Below are 18,119 nucleotides of genomic sequence, written 5' to 3' on the forward strand. Positions count from 1 at the left end.
TTTTGAATGGTTTTTGCAAAATACTTGATAATGTCAAATCGCACACCGTTAAAACAACATTTACGATATTATCGCAGACCCCTACTTCAGGCTTCACTGCTTCTCACTCCTCCTCTTTCTCAAGCCAGCATCAGGTTTATTCAGATTTTTCTTCTAGTTCTGTGATTCTGCTCGAGTATCTTCATCCGCTGCGCAGATGCTCAGACACCTGAACACTCGCCAGAAAATCCTGCTATTAACCCCTTCAACCCTCAAACTGTCAAAGATACACACAGCAGCGGCCTTGTGCACATGACACGTGTGTGTGAGTCTCTGTATGTATGTGTGTGTGTGTGTGTGTGTGTGTGAGAGAGAGTGAGTGTGTGTGAGAGTGAGTGTGTGTGTGTGTGTGTGTTTTTAGTGTGTGTGTGTGTGTGTGTGTGAGAGAGAGTGAGTGTGTGTGAGAGTGAGTGTGTGTGTGTGTGTGTGTGTGTGAGAGAGTGAGTGTGTGTGAGAGTGAGTGTGTGTGTGTGTGTCTGTGTCTGTGTGTGTGTGTGTCTGTAGAGAGTGAGTGTGTGAGAGAGTGAGTGTGTGTGTGTGTGTGGGAGAGAGTGAGTGTGTGAGATTGAGTGTGTGTGTGTGTGTGGTGAGAGAGTGAGTGTGTGAGAGAGTGAGCGTATGTGTGTGTGTGTGTGTGTGTGTGTGAGTGTGTGTGTGAGAGAGAGAGTGAGTGTGTGTGAGAGTGAGTGTGTGTGAGAGTGAGTGTGTGTGAGAGTGAGAGAGCACCAGGTGTTTTTTAAGAATCTGTGTGTTTACATCCAGCTCATTAATGTGATCATGTTTAACAAGCCGCTGCCGAACCCTGAACAAAGAGAGGTCATGACCTCTGACCTCCACAGCTAATAGAGCGTCCGTCATCTCTTCAGTTCTACACTGTTGTCATGTTCACTAACCACAGGTCCATCAGTTCGGGGTTATGGTAGACTAGCAAAACTATTTTGTGCTCACATAGAGTTAAAATCATTTTAAAACATGACCTCGATTATAAAGCAGGGTCATAAACTGGCAGAGAGTAACGGACAGAAGTTTCTTTTAAATATATTGTGAATCAAATTAATAATCAAATGATTCTGATTGTGTTAAACTGCAGAACACGAGATCCTCCGGCACTGGTGTGTGTTTACAGCAGCGCATCAGCAGACAAACACACACTCACTCTCAAACACACACACACACACACTCTCTCTCTCTCACACACACACTCTCAAACACAGACACACACAGACACTCTCTCTCGCTCTCTCTCTCTCGCTCTCTCTCTTTCACACACACAAACACATTTACTATTATAGTAAGCCATACTTAACTTTTATTATTTTTCTATACTATATTGTACTATTCTATCCTATAACTAAATACAAATACTACAACACTAAACCTAACAGAAAACATTCTCTATTTTAAGAAAAAAAATATTTTTTACTTTATTTATATTGTATATTATTTTCTATGGTCCGTCTATCTATGTAGATTATCACTGGAAAAACCACACTAGCTCAAAAACAACTTTGAAACATGCAGTTAAATGAAAAGTTATTCACTCTTCAACACGTGTGTGTGTGTGTGTGTGTGTGTGTGTGTGTGTGAGAGACTGCGTGATGGTGACCCGTCACCCTGAGGTCATGACACCTGTTATATTATCAGACAGATACACGGTTACTCACAGACACTAATTCTGCATAATTAATGTTTAACTACTTCCTGTTTAGAAGAACTCAAAGAGCAGCTGTCACACACACACTCTCTCTATCTCTCTCTCACACACACACACACACACATAAAAGCATGGAAAGTTGTTCCCAAACATCCAAACTGAGGATCACGTTTGATTCAGTGTGACTTTAAACCTGACGAGATCTGAGAGTCATTATGAGTGTGAACGACAGAGAGATAATATGAATCAACAGAAGAGTGTGACGGCAGCATTACACACACACTAAACAAACACTGTGTGTGTGTGTGTGTGTGTGTGAGAACACCTGGCTACAGGTGAGAGCTGTCTGCCGCACTTAACACAACACATACCTCTGCCATGTCAACCTACCACCACTGACCTGACACTAACAGATAATGAGACAGTACAACCGCACAAACTCTGACAGTGTGTGTTTACAGTTTGTGAGTGTGTGTGTGTGTGTGTTACAGGTGTTCAAGCAGCCTCTCAAGTTCAAAGTCATCAAGTGCTCGGAAACATTTAGGGGCCGCAGGAACTGTCAATCAAACGATCTGAAAGACTCGCTTCTGTGTTTCTGAGACAGACGTGAGGTGCGCTTCAGGACGACCATCATCATCATCATCGCTGGAGATCCATACAATCATGAGTTTCTGTCCGTCCTCACAGAAACCTTCGACTGTAGTTTGTATTTTATTCATGTTCCACCAATTAAACCTGATGAGGAGAGACAAGGAGTAACATGGGCTGTTTTGGCTCATTGAAGACAACCCCACAAGCTGCTGCATTCTGGATCAGTTGCCAGAGGCTTGATGGTACATGGGAAGGCCCACACCAGGAGAGCATTGCAATAGTCAGTGTTTAGAACAAGGCTTGGGCAAAGTTGGGTGGAACCTCGATTATAAAGCAGGGTCAATAACTGGCAGCAACCCGAGTAAAAAGGACAGAAGTTTCTTTTACATATATTGTGACAATCAAATAATACTAAAAAGATTCTGGATTGTGTTTAAACTGCAGCAACACGAGATCCTCCGGCACTGGTGTGTGTTTACAGCATCGCATCAAATCCGCAGACAAACCACACCACTCACTCTTCAAACACACACACAACACGTCCTCTGCTCTTCTCGCACACACACTCTCAAACACAGGACCCCAACAGAAACTCTCTCTCGCTCTCTCTCTGGTGCTCTTTCCTATCTCTCTCTATTCTCTCTTCACACACACACCCACACATTTTACTCATTATAGTATTAGCCATACTTAACTTTTTTATTATTTTTCTATACTATATTGTACTATTCTATCCTATAAATAACTACAAATACTACCCACTAAACCTAACAGAAAACATTCTCTATTTTAAGAAAAAAAAATATTTTTTACTTTATTTATATTGGATATTATTTGTCTATGGTCCGTCTAATCTATGTAGATTATCACTGGAAAAAACCACACTAGCTCAAAAAACAACTTTGAAACATGCAGTTAAATGAAAACAACCAAAGTTATTCACTCTTCAAACAATGTGTGTGTGTGTGTGTGTGTGTGTTGGTGAGGAGACTGCGTGATGGTGACCCGTCACCCTGAGGTCATGACACCTGTTATATTATCAGACAGATACATGGTTACTCACAGACACTAATTCTTGCATAATTAATGTTTAACTACTACTACCTGTTTAGAAGAACTCAAAGAGCAGCTGTCACACACACACTCTCCTCTCTCTCTCTCACACACCCACACACACACACACCCACACATAAAAGCATGGAAAAAAGTTGTTCCCAAACATCCAAACTGAGGATCACGTTTGATTCAGTGTGACTTTAAACCTGACGAGATCTGAGAGTCATTATGAGTGTGAACGACAGAGAGAATAATATGAATCAACAGAAAGAGTGTGACGGCAGCCATTACACACACACTAAACAAACACTGTGGTTGTGTGTGTGTGTGTGTGTGAGAACACCTGGCTACAGGTGAGAGCTGTCTGCCGCACTTAACACAACACATACCTCTGCCATGTCGACCTCTGACCTGACCCTGACAGATGAGGAGAGAGTGTGACGGGACAATCGCTGACAGTGTGTGTGTGTGTGTGTGTTACAGGTGTTCAAGCAGCCTCTCAAGTTCAAAGTCATCAAGTGCTCGGAAACATTTAGGGGCCGCAGGAACTGTCAATCAAACGCTCTGAAAGACTCGCTTCTGTGTTTCTGAGACAGACGTGAGGTGCGCTTTCAGGACGACATCATCATCGCTGGAGATCATACAATCATGAGTTCTGTCTGTCCTCACAGAAACCTTCGACTGTAGTTTGTATTTTAATTCATGTTCCTGTTCTTACTGTGAATGATTCAACGGTTACATTATTTTGAAGAAATAAATGTTTGTCTTAAAATCTGAAATGACTTTCAAATCCTCGTGTGACTGACGTTAAAGGGACAGAGAGAAAATCCTGTCATCATTTACTCGTTCCAAACCTGTATATCTTCTGAGGAACATAAAAGAAGATATTTTGTAGAATGTCTCAGTGGTATTTTGTTCATATCATGAAAGTCAGTGGGGTCCAATGTTGTTTTGTTCTTCAGAATTTTATCTTTTTTGGTCCACTTTATAAAAAAAAGTAAATTTCTGACAAAGATCTAACATATTTCTGAAAACATCACTAGAGCGATCATTTGAGAGAGCCAGAAGAGACAAACTGTTCAGTGAGGCCCATGACACATGCATGCATCTCGTCCCATCACAGCCGTCAGCAGACTCACACACATCAGAGCCACACACACTGAGATAAAGATTTAAAGAGACGATCGCTGACTGAGGGTCACAGAACCCAATCCTGCAGCGTCTCGCTCACAGAACACAACAATAGAGCTCTGAACCACCGCAGGACACACACGGCCCTGTCAACATCACACACATCTCTGTTGATATATTGAGCAAGACATTCATTATTTTATTTTATTTTTTTGTAGTGCATGCAACATTCGATGCCACAGCTTTATGAATTTGAGACTTGCTGCTCTGATTTAAGATCTTTTCTTAATTTGTAGAACACAGTAATGTAATGAATCTTACGTCTTGCACATTCACAGAAAATAGGTTACTTTCACTTTGCAAAATAAGCTCACAGTTTGCATTTAAGTGCTCCACTGCACATTTTCAGTTTTACAGTGTTTAATTTGTAAATGTGATGAACGTCTGAGTCTTTCTTCTCGAGCACCGCACCATTCACCCGTCTGAGGGCTTAAGTCTGCACGTCGTCGCTCCAGTTCTTTGCACCGCCACACAATGCAGGTAAACTTATTCTGGCGCTCGTATTAAAAGCGCAGGAGGTGTTAGATCCTGACAGCCGCACAAAGACGGGGAGGAGGGAAATATTTGTGCGGGCCGCTCTAGTTTCACCTGACATTCTCCACACACACACCTGAGACCGCTGACTTTAGCAGGCGAGTCTGATCTGTGCCTCTATTGTCTGCAACCAGAGAGGGGGAAGCGTCGCATGAAAAGATGAATGAATAAATAAATAAACAAACAATCGGCCCTCGGGAAGAGCCCACAGCTCGCCCCGTAACGGAGTCAGATACTCAGCATGAATATTTCAGCACATAATTGCTGAGCGTTAATTGGATGCGAGGCATTAAAGTGTGAGCGTGTGTGTATGAAAATGCAGTAAGTGTGTGTCTCTGGCCACTTACTGATGATGACAGATGGGGTCTGTGTGCAGGTGTCAGGTGAGCCGTGTCTGTTCTCGGTCTCTCTGCAGGGATCAGATTCTCTCGCTGGGTGAGAAAACACTCACAGATCTGCCAAAGCGGCCCTTCTCTGTCTGTCTGCTCAATTATTAAAGCATATGATCGGACAATACACTCAGAATTCACACACACACACACACACACACACACACACACACACACACACACACACAGAGTCAAGAGTTTGGACACACCAGCTCATTCTTACACACCATCCCAAAATTTGCAAATAATCAAAAATGATGAAATAATTAAAACCACTAAAACAATAAAAACCCAAGAAAAACGAAAACCCCAATTAAAATCGAAAACGCTCTTATATTTGAACACTTCATCTGCTGCAACTCATGCATCAAAATACAGTGGCTGCAAAAAATATGAATGTGTTTGAAAAACGTAATGCACTGAAAACCTGCAGCAAACCATTTCAGAAGATCAAGTTTGCTGGGTTTCAAAATATGAAGCAATGGATATACTGTTCAAAATGAAGATAAAGTTCAGAACATTTTCTGGTTGTCAAACTTTGTAGAACATGCTTTATATGTTCATACAATTTAAATATTTAAATTATTATTATTATAAACAACTGAGAAAGTGGTTCATAATAGAGAAGTTAGTTCTGAGAACAGGATTATTATATTGAACTAAAACCACAAAACACATTTTATTTAAAACTTATTTAATTTCAGCTAGATGCCAAGGTGACATTTTTCATTTTTGTTTGGTTTAACTTGTAAACTTAACTTACTAAAATTATTTTAGTACACCAAGTTAGATTAAAAAAAACAGTGACACTGTATATAATGTATTATTAATTATGTATTGTAATGCACCTTATAATGCACTGTATCATCTTATGAAATTAATATCACAGACTTTATAACACAAATAACACACTTTAAGACAAAAACAAAAATTATAGAACTATAATGTATTTTAACTTTTGTTACAATTATTTATGTAAAGATATAATGCATTACAGCATACATTATGAATACCTTTATAATGCATTATACATAAAGTCTATAATTAACTATACAAAAAAGCAACAAACACACACACAAAAAAACAACACACACACACATACACACACACAAACATACCAAAACTTGTATCTTAAAGTCTGTTTTTTAAACTTTAACCCCGAAGAGGAATATTAACAAATTAATTGTTATTGTTTCTGTGAATCTCAATAACATTATATTTCTACTGCCTGATTATAAGAGAACAGTTCCTCCAAAAAAGAAATGCTCTCAAATCTTAAATCTATTTTAAAAAGTATATAAATATCCTTTGTGGTCTAAAAATTGGCCTCATGGAATTTCAATGAAGCATTTTCTAAATACTGGCAAATATAAACAATCTACATCAAGTGCGATGTTTGTGACAGTAATTACACAGATGATTAATATGACGGTGAACATCTAATACAGCTTCAGACGCTTCCTAAGGCTGTTTAAAACCATGTTGTGCATTCCCACACTACACTGTTCCTCTTTAAACAAACACACGGGAAGAAAAGACCTCTCCACAGAACAATTTCCCAGTAGAACTCATTCATAAAACTAAATGATCGCGACCGCAAATATATTTATTCTTCTCAGACTGCTGCCCTCTAAATGACCAAAGCAACATGCTGTTCATATTCATTAAGCGCATTAATTAGCCGGCGCGGGTCAGGCAGAGTTAAGTTAAAACAACATCATTAGTGTGCACTCTTAATCACTTTTGGAGTGATTAGTGTAAAGAACACACACGTAATTCAGTATAAAGAAGCAAACTGTTGAATTTCAGTTCGGGGCGGTTTAAAGAAACCCCAAATACAACATGAGCTCAAGTGCTGAACGTGTACACAAACTAAACTGTCTTTGTGCGTGTTTCTCTTTCCTAATGGTCAAATAATGTGCACGCTCTTAAAGCAGCTCATTAGCTCTGTGTGTGTGTGTGTGTGTGTGTGTGTGTGTTCGGCCTCTTAATGAAGTCAAAACACCTCGCAGGTCTGAAAACAAACCACTAACAGCAGCTCAATAATCCACAAGTAATCCACAGCACTCCAGTCCATCAGTGAACATCTGGAGAAGACAAAAGATGAAACACATCCAGCATTAAGATGTTTTTATAACTCAAATACATAGAGTCTATAATCCATAATAACACTTCCTCCAGTGAAAAAGTGCATCTCCTGTTCTCTCTCACATCAAAATCCAGACACATATTTAGTTTTAGAGCTGTTTAAACACTGCTTGATCTGTGCAGATTTCTCTCCTGATTCACACCAGAACACTTTTTCACATTCTGACGGCACCCATTCACTGCAGAGCATCCACTGGTCATAGTTGGTGATGCTGATAATATAATTGCAAGCATTCAAATACAAATCAATATATGGAAATCAACAGTATTTGTGTGTGTGTGTGTGTGTGTGTGTGTGAGAGAGAGAGAGAAATGACAGCTTTGCTCTGTTGCACATGATGGATGGGCTGCTGCTCCGAGTACTGACATGACCTGACCGCACACACACACACACACACACACACACACACACACACACACACAGGTGAGGCTCTTACAGGTGGAAACTCTAGCCTAAAGTCGGGTGTAGTACACAAGTCCTGATCATTGAGTAATTAACCTCCTTCACCTCCTCTCTCCCTCACACACACTCCTCGTGTCCCGTAGCTCCAGAGCTCACACCTCACACACACTCAAGTCACACAGGACACATGTTAATATCCAAACTGTGACACCTGGACAGAAATCATGTTTAACAGAGATCAAATCTGCATCTCAGATGTTTCTCCTGAGAAAACCCCAGTATTCCTCCAGTACTCTCACGCGTCTCCTCTAGAGATCAACGACGTCTTGATATGAACTCAAATATTCTCCCTTCTGCTATCATTATTAATCTATAGGGGAAACATTTGAGAACAAAGTTTAAACTTTGTCAACACTGCAAAAAAAAAAAAAAAAAATTGATGTTCTTTTTCAGTATTCAGTCTTATTTTCCAGAACAAATATCTAAACGTTCTTAAATTAATACAGATTTACTTCAGAGGTAAAATCAGATATTAAGTCTTGTTTTCTGAGTTTATGCTTAAAAGAAAACTAGTATATTATTTGCTAACAAGTTCAGATAATCCTGATTTCCCTCTGAATTAAGTGAATTTTTCTGAGCCCATTGGCAGATGTTTGTCTTAATCATAAACTCACTTAATTTGGATTAATCTGTAAGAATACAAGACTTAATATCTTACATCATTTTGCTTCTCTAGTAAATGTATCTATATTTGAGAATGTTTAGATATTTGTACTGTTTTTCAGTGACGGGATGTTTAATGAGACGTCGGACAGGAATGACAAACATGAGTTCTGGATAAACGTTTTTCCCGGCCCCCGACGCTGTGGCTCCCAGGGGCCCGAGTGAGTCCTAGCTGTGCTTTCGTTCGGTCTGTGTGTGTGAACTTCAGTCTCTCGCAGTGACGTCAGTGAAGCCCTCAGTAAGTGGAAAGCGTGTGTGAACAGTCCTGCTGATGGGCCGGGTTTGATTTAAGAGCTGTTTTTCCTCTGATGGGAGCCAGAGAGCCCCGGTCTTGTAAGAGATTTGTGTTTCTGCAGCGAGCGCAGTGACACAGGCCACATTGCCCAAACACACGCGTCAGTTTTATTGTGATTTCAGCGTGTACAATAGATGGTTTGTCTGACTGCACCCTCAGGAGCGTTTTATGGCTCTGTCAAAGCTCATTAGACTCAATGCAGTCCTCAGCTGAGTTTAAAGTCAACACGAAATCAAAATCCACCATATTTACATTCTTAATTCATGTTCCTGCTCTTATTGTGTGTGATTCGTCAGTGACGTTATTCTCAAGAAAAACATGAAATGGCTTTCCTTTTTGACTGAAGTCATTTCTTAAGATTACACTGTTTCACTCAGAAATACAAAGGCATTTAATTTTCACTGCAAAAAAAGAATTCCCTAGTAATCTTGACTTATTTGTTTTCAAGATAAATTTACTTTAGAGGGAAAATATCTTAAGATTATTTGTTTTTGCTTAAAACAAGAACAAATGACATATATACAGTGTATATATTATATATATATATATATATATATATATATATATATATATATATTATATATATATATATATATATATATATAATATATATATATATAATGTTTTGCTCAGAAGGCTGTAGTTACAGGTTCCACCAGCAGGTAAACACAAAACACAAAAAACAAAAACACACACAAAACTTAAATAACACTTAACACTAAACCTGAATCCTTGATAGCACAACGCTATCTCACGACCAATTCGTACGTATTTTTACGAGGTGGCTAATTCGTACGAATTTGTACGACCTCACTCGTACGATTTCGTACGATTTGGCTAGACCCCACTGACGGGTAGGTTTAGGGGCGGGGTTTGGTGTAGGTCATTCGTACAAATTCATACGAATGTGCAACTCGTAAAATACGTACGATTTGGCAAAAATCGTATGAATTTGTACGAGTGTGGTCGTACGAATTCGTACGAATTAGCCACCTCGTAAAATATGTACGAATTGCCGTGAGATCGGGCTGGTGTGTTTGATAGCATTCTTGTGTTTCTGTCTTGTTTTCCAGCACAAATATCTAAACATCCTTAAATCAAGATACATTTACTTAAGGAACAAAATCACATTAGATAAAGAATAGTTTTCTGAAAAAATGTATCAATATGAAGTGAGGTGTTTCTTGTTTTAAACAGAAACCTCACTTAATTTTGATCAGTTTTTCAGAAAACAAGGCTTGATATCTTCATTTTGCTTCTCCAGTAAATGTGTCTTGATTTAAGGATGTTTAGATATTTGTGCTGGAAAACAAGACAGAAATGCTGAGGAAGAACATCATTTTTGCTGTGTAAACACTTTAGGTTTGTCTTACGCGGATGGAAACCAGTGACACAAATAAAAAGTTATGAAAATCTTTTGAAAAAATAAAAAGTGTGTCAAATTATTTGATCTGTGCATTAAGTATAAATGTAAATACAGCATGTCTGTAAGATTTATATTGTAAGACTCATGGACAAATGCCATGTTTTCATTTTTAGGTGAATTATCACTTTAATATCAAACTTTACTATTAAAACAACAAACAGCAATATAAAAACACAAAAACATTAACTGAAAAAAAAAAGATTTACACAAAGAAAATGTACAGCTGGTTTAAATAAAAACCAAACAGACCTGCTTTGTGATCAAACAATGAAAAGCATGAAAATAATGCCAATAATGTAAGCATTTTTAGTTTTGTAGTAAATTTTAGTAATGTAATATGTATGTATATATATATATATATATATATATATATATATATAAATATATATATGTTATATATATATATATTATATATGTATATATATATATATATATATATATATATATATATATATATATATATATATATATCTATATATATATATGTATATATATTATATATGTGGGGGGGTGTATATATATATATCATTTGTGCATATATTTTCTAATATTTTTGCTGTTGTATCAGCAATTGTTCCGTTTTACTGGTTTTAATGGGTATCATCAACAGATGTTTTGGTGTGGTGATAAATCTAACAAGGTTCAGGTAAAGTTTTAGTACAAACTCTCCAAAATGACTCTGAACAAAGGTGTTTTTATTGGGCGGGTGTTTAAAGTGCGGTTCTGATTGGCCGGCGTCCAGCGACAGCATTAGCACTGAGAGCCACTTGAGCAGCGTGAAGAAGCGTCTCTATATCAATAACAGACAAAACAAAGAGAGACGGAGAGACAAAGACAGACACAAAGACTCATGAGTGATGATCCTGAGACCTGCTCCATTATGAGAGCACGCAAGACAGAGAGACAAAGACACACACACAGAGAGAGAGAGAGATTAATGTGCTGTAATCCACCCGTCTGTGTTACACCGGAGCTGAGTGTTATTAATGACACACACACAGTCCTCTAGTGAATGAAGACGCTCCCTCATCTGAACACTCAACACAAACCTAAACTCTGCCACAGCGACACAAAACCTGACGCATATATTCACACACGATTCTGTTCGATGCGCACACACAGTGTGTTCCCACAATTCACCAGGAGCTTGCATTCAGCAAGACTTATTAAAACAAAAAATAACATTACTAAGATTAATATTTGGAACAATATCGATGATTATGTCATTGAAGTCAACAACGAAACACTGTTCAGTGTACAGCGCGCGCGCACACACACACACACACACACACACACCACACTATATGGTTTAATATAGCAGCACATTACTGAGGAATGTCTGGAGGCCAGACGAATGTAAGCGTATACTGGAGTAATGCGTTATACAGAAATATTATAAATCAGCTGGATTCATCACAGTCTCATTTCAGACACATCTCTCCTTCACTCTGCGCTCGTCTCTGACTCTAATTCACTTTACAAGTCTATTTAAATCTCTGATTTACAGCAGAATCGAGTCGTAGAGCTGAGCTCCGATCATGTTACTGTGAATAATCCATCGTTTACACTAAAACAAAGATTACTGTACACCATACAAGAAAACACAATTTCAGTCTTATAAGGTTTAGGGTTTAAAAGACACTTAATATGCAATATTATTATGGATCTGATGACATTGACATGATCGGATGAGAACAAAACTTGAGTTGTCTCTATTGTTTTACAGCTGAATTAATCTTGTTTTATAATCTGCTGAATTAAAAATGGATGGTAATTAATTGTAAAGCACACTCTAATAATCCTGGTTTAGTTTAGAGCCTGTCAGTTGATTACAGCACGTCATGTCGAGATATTTACGTTATTCAGTGTGCCATCTCTGAGAGAAAGTGCAGTTCCTCTAAACTCTATAAATACAGTGTTTGGATGGACCACATCCTTTACTCCAACTAAAGAGAGCACAGAAACAGAGAGCTGATAGACACAGTTTTGTGGCTCTGGCAGGTGCAAAGAGAAGAGCAGAGGGATACGGACGGCTCCTCCACACCCTCTTCTCGACTCGTTCTGTCATCACCCCGTTTGAGCCCGGCGTAAAATAAGCACAAGGCGTAGAGAGGCGTGCATGAGCAGATGGCTTTAAGGATAAATGGGTTCACAGCCCAGCACTTTTTGAGCATCTTAAGCGGTCTTCCAGTTCACCCTAAATCTATTTCACTGCCCATTCACCGACTCTGACCACCCAGATGCGCTTGGCATTTATTTTCACTGCTTTAACAATCTTCCTGCTTCCTCGTTCGCTCCCGGTTTCAGGCTTGAGCTGGAATGATGAGTCCAGGGTCCACAACGTCTCCTCTGTGCGCGAGGGTTCACGGGAAGAGCCCTAAACGCTCCGCTGTATGAAGGTCGCGCGGCTCGAGTTACAGGTCAGCGTGGAAGAGGCCAACACATGCACGGTTAGTGTCACCATTACCCTCTGACATCACTCCCAAAACACTCGTGAAACACACACACGAGATGCAGACGATGTCCCTCATCCACAATAATCACTTATTATGACTCTCCCGCTCATTTAACGGCCCTATTCACCGCGCTCTAGTTTAACATCTCCAATAAAGGGTAATTGAAGCTCATTATGGACTAATTGTAGGGTTTCACCGCTTCGGCGCGTTCAGAAGCCTCTGGCTCATCGCTGACCCGCAGTTAAAAATGTAAACGTTCCTGCACGGTTTTACACAGACTTAACTTGATCTCCAATCTTTCAGCTTGACGTGTTTCTCACCGACAGTATCTGTGTCAAATCACGATTTCAGATATTTCTTACCTGTGTGAGATCATCGTTGGAAGATGAGACGTTTTCCAGCCAACGGGGAACTGTTGATGATTAAAGATAAACGGATCATTCTGAGAATCTTTAACTCACCGTCGTGTCGCTCCAGACTTTCTTGTTTTTAACACTATAGATCATGTTTTGAAGAACGTCTCAGTACATTGCGAGTCATTTTTGTGTCCAGAAGAAAGCAACTGCTGGGATAACCCTCTCACAAGTGAGAAGAAAAAAACATTTTTAAAAATTGTATATCTTCAGGGAATGTTATGCATTTTAATAATGTGCTATTTTTGGAAAACCAAAATGTTTTTTAACTATAGTTTGAGCCGAGATGTTTTCCACTCAACTGGGAAGGTTTGAAAAACTATACATTGGGAAATGATAAAATTACAAAACATTATTCTTAATAATTATTCTATAAAATTACATTAGTAAATTACAAATTATATATATATATATATATAGATATATATATATATACACACACACACAATACACGTCAATGCATCCATTTTTGTGTTCCACTGAAGCAAGACATATTGAGTGTAATTAATCTGAAATATCAGGAGACAACATCATTTAATATCTTTTAACTAGATTTCCTTCTTTAGAGGATGTTATGATAACTTTTCAACATGCTATTTATGTTTTAAGAAACCATGAACAACAAAAAGTTTTTAACTTGTGTTAAATCATAGTTTGGACCGAGATGTTTTCCAACATTTAAAAAAATAAAAAATAAATAAAAAACTATGGCTAATGTTATGAATGTTAATTTGATCATTAAATTCTGTGTTTTTTCCCCACACAACAGAGGTCAATGGGTCCATTTTTGTGTTCCACTGAAGACATTTTGAGTGTAATTATCTTGCAATATTAGAATAACATTTTTTTAATGTCTTTAAACTAGATTTCCTTCTATAGAGAATGTTATGCTAACCTTTCAATAATGTGCTATTTATGTTTTAAGAAACCATGAACAAAACGTTTTTAACCTGTGTTAAATCATAGTTTGGGCCAAGATGGTTTCCAACATGGCTAATGTTAATTATGATTATGATAATTAAATGGATAGTTCTCCCCAAACTAATCATTCTGTCATCCTTTTATTTTGAAGAACGTCTGGGCGTTTTTATCCAAACAATGAATCCATTTTGTGTTCCACTTAAGAGAGAAAGTTACACATGCTTGGAAGGACATAAGAGTAGCCTAAATAAATGACAGAATTTTAATTTCTGAGTGAACTGTACCTTGAAGTTCTCGTTATATTAGAAAAAACATCCTTCTTTTAAACTAAATGTTATGCTAAACTTTGAAAAATGCACTGTTCCTGTTAAGAAAAAATGACAACCAAACGTTTTTATAACATAAAGCTGCTAAATGTGTTCTTCTTACCTTTGTTAAGTCACACTTTGCGTTGGGATGCTTCGTAGATGTTAGTTCGAGATGTTCACTTAAAATCTCTCTTCAGCGTTAACGACAAATTATTCGCGCCATCACTCAAAGCCCGCGCGCGGGAAACAGACTCGAGCTCATCTGTCAAACCTTCAGCCCTTTTCCTCGCATTATTTTCCACCATATATTATTCTTTCCTCGCGTCTTTTTCGAGTAGGCCGGGAGTTTGAACTGGAAGCGTCTTTCCGACGTTTTCTTTACTAAACCACCTGTACAAACAGCGGCCGCGCCACGTGACAGCTCCCGCCCTGACACCGGAAGCGCGGAACCGGACGCTCGCGTGCGCGCAGTGAAATCTTAATTTAATCATTAGCGACCGCTTTTCCTTTCAGTTATTGTCCCCACTGCACAACAACAATAATGTAGATACATAAATTAGACTAAAAGAGATATAAAAGATAAATTAAAAGATTACAACTTATAACTTATTGATCTATAAATTACATATATATTACTTATTTTGTATGTGTAAATCAAACACCCTAAAAGACCGTTTACAGCAAGGATGATAATAACTATTAGATTTTAATAATTGTTCTAATTGTTTGTTTGTTTTTTTCAGATGATTAAGATTAAAAACACTTGACAGCCAATCAGAATCCATCCTGCTTTAAACAGCGCGTGCATTTAAAGCGACAGAAGACAAAACCGCAGCGCGTTCTTACAATAATTAGAAAGTTGTTGGCTGCAGGTGTGGACAATATATTGTTATAGTTCATAGTTATCGTTCTTGATGTGAACCTGTGGCCTTGAGAGGTTTTTCTCTCGCCTGTTCACACCAAGTACTTAAACTATAACAATATAGTTTAAAAAACGTTCTAGATTTAAAAGAATAGCAAAACATTAATACAACAAAACAGAGGAACGATATGGTTTAAATAATTTAAATAGTGCTGTCAAACGATTAATCGCGATTAATCACATTCAAAATAAAAGTTTTTGTTTACATAGTATTTGTGTGTACTGTGTATATTTATTATGTATATATAAATTCAGACATATGCATGTATATATTTCAGAAAAAATGTGTTATGTTTATATATTAAGTATATTTATATATAAATGTGATGAATATAAATATATACATGTAAGTATTTTCAAAATATTTGCTGTATGTGTGTATTTATATATGCATGATAAATAGACACAGTACACACACATATACTATATAAACAATAACTTATTTTGGGTGCAGTTAATCGCGATTAATCGTTTGACAGCACTGAATGTAAATTTAGTTTCTTTTTCAGGTGATTAACGATAAAAACATTGACAGCCAATCAGAATCCAACAAAGTTTACAGAGTTCCAGCATTTAAAGTGGCAGCGAAAAAACTGCAGAACGCTAATGTATTGCAGTTATAGTTCTTGATGTGAACGCACCTTTATCCAGCGCAAAAATGCTATAAAGATGCATTTATGATAGTTACTGTAAACTATTATAATAATTTGTTATCATTGTAGAGTGAAAAGCTTAATAGTGCAGTTATTTATTTCTCTCTTAGTGAAGGTGAAGAGGAACGGTTCTTAAGGGATTGATCGTGTGACAAATGAAATGTCGAACACATGGACACTGAAGCTCGGAGCTTATATTAATTCTCCATCAGATGAAGTGATGAGCGCTGGACTCGCTCTGAGCAGCTCGTGTGTAAGTGCTGTCAAGAGCAGACTATTTCAAGCGCAATTACTCCCTGGCATCACGTTTCAGTAAATTACAGGCAGACATTTGAATGATATTAATATTGGACAATATTCCTGACCACATGTCTACATCCTCCTCCGCATCAATACATCTCCTGACCGTGGGATTTGGAAAAGACATATTTTACTTTTCCAGAGGAATGAAGAAGATGGAGAGAGAAGAGAAAAAAAAACAGACATCTATGTCAACGTGTGTGTCGTGACATTTATTCCTAAACGCTACAGCGCTCTACAACACCTGGACAGGCCTGCGTTTACAAATACAGCCAGTATTTACACAGAAACACTCAGAGGTCATACAATGAAACTTCTCTTAGTAGAGGATCCTCACGCTCGCACAAACCAACACATCACTCAAACAGAGTTTACACAAGACGTCTCTGTGTGACTCCTGCTTTACTGCAGATTACTGGGCCAATATGATGCTCATAAACGTCAAATATCATTCATGAACACGGAGCGGGGAGGATTATGTTCATGCATTCGAGATATTCCCTCTGGATTTGCCAAATTAAATTTTAAAAAAGCATAAAAATGGGGAAATACTGTGTGAAACAAGTCATTATGATTTTGATGCTCAGGGTGAAGAGTTATTTATATTGAAATGTCTCAGAATGGCCTTCTATAAAACTTTTTTATTTCTATAAAATTCTATTTCTATTTCTAGACATTTCTATAAAGTTTTTGAACAGTTAATGTTTTTAAAGATTTCTCTTCTGCTCACCAAACCTGCATTTATTGATCCAAAGTACAGCAAAAACAGTAACATTTTAAAATATTTTTTTTTACTATTTGAAATAACAGTTTTCTATGTGAATATCTGTTAAACTGTAATTTATTTCTGTGATGTGCAGCTGTATTTTCAGCATCATTACTCCAGTCTTCAGTGTCACATGATCTTCAGAAATAATTTTTATGATGATGTTGAAAACAGCTGAGTAGATTTGTTTCAGGTTGATAAATAGAAAGTTCAGAAGAACAGCATTTATCTAAAATAGAAATCTTTTGTAACATTATAAACGCCTTTATCATCACTTTTGATAAATTTAAAGCATCATTGCTAAATAAAAGTATCAATTTCTCTCATTTATTTTTATACTGACTCTAAGCTTCTGAATGGTGTAGAGTGTATAATATTACAAAAGCTATTTATTTCAGATAAATGCTGATCTTTAGATCTTTCTATTAATCAAAGGATCCTGAACAAAAATGTACTCAAAATACAATATATTTATATCAATAATAATCAGAGATGTTTGTTGAGCAGTAAATCATCATATTAGAATGATTTCTGAAGATCATGTGACACTGAAGACTGGAGTAATGATGCTGAAAATACAGCTGCACATCACAGAAATACATTACAGTTTAACAGAGATTCACACAGAAAACAGCTGTTTTAAATTATAATAATATTTCATAATATTACTGTTTTTGCTGTACTTTGGATCAAATAAAATACAGGCTTGATGAGCAGAAGAGAAATCTTTAAAAAAAAAAAATTAAATCGAACTGTTCAAAAACTTTTGACTGGTCGTGTACTTTCTTTCACACACACACACACACACACACACACACACACACACAAAAAAAAAAAAAAAAAAAAAAAAAAAAAACAGTGCGAGAGAACTCTCCCGCAGATCTCAGCTCGTATTTACACGCAGCGATCCTCTATAATGATCCGTCATCCG

The 18,119-nt window shown here is 37.4% G+C and overlaps 1 long non-coding RNA gene across 1 annotated transcript; it reads right to left on the reverse strand.

Moving 5' to 3' along the window:
- Positions 1-11,152: 11,152 nt before the first annotated feature.
- Positions 11,153-15,587, reverse strand: LOC122139656. The gene is made up of 3 exons (XR_006156472.1): positions 14,669-15,587; positions 13,268-13,317; positions 11,153-11,319 (listed from the first exon to the last, which is right to left on the reverse strand). It is a non-coding gene; the product is annotated as an uncharacterized LOC122139656 (long non-coding RNA).
- Between the last annotated feature and the right edge of the window lie 2,532 nt (positions 15,588-18,119).

This window comes from Cyprinus carpio, chromosome B14, assembly GCF_018340385.1.
Source record: "Cyprinus carpio isolate SPL01 chromosome B14, ASM1834038v1, whole genome shotgun sequence".
Classification (NCBI taxonomy): domain Eukaryota; kingdom Metazoa; phylum Chordata; class Actinopteri; order Cypriniformes; family Cyprinidae; genus Cyprinus; species Cyprinus carpio.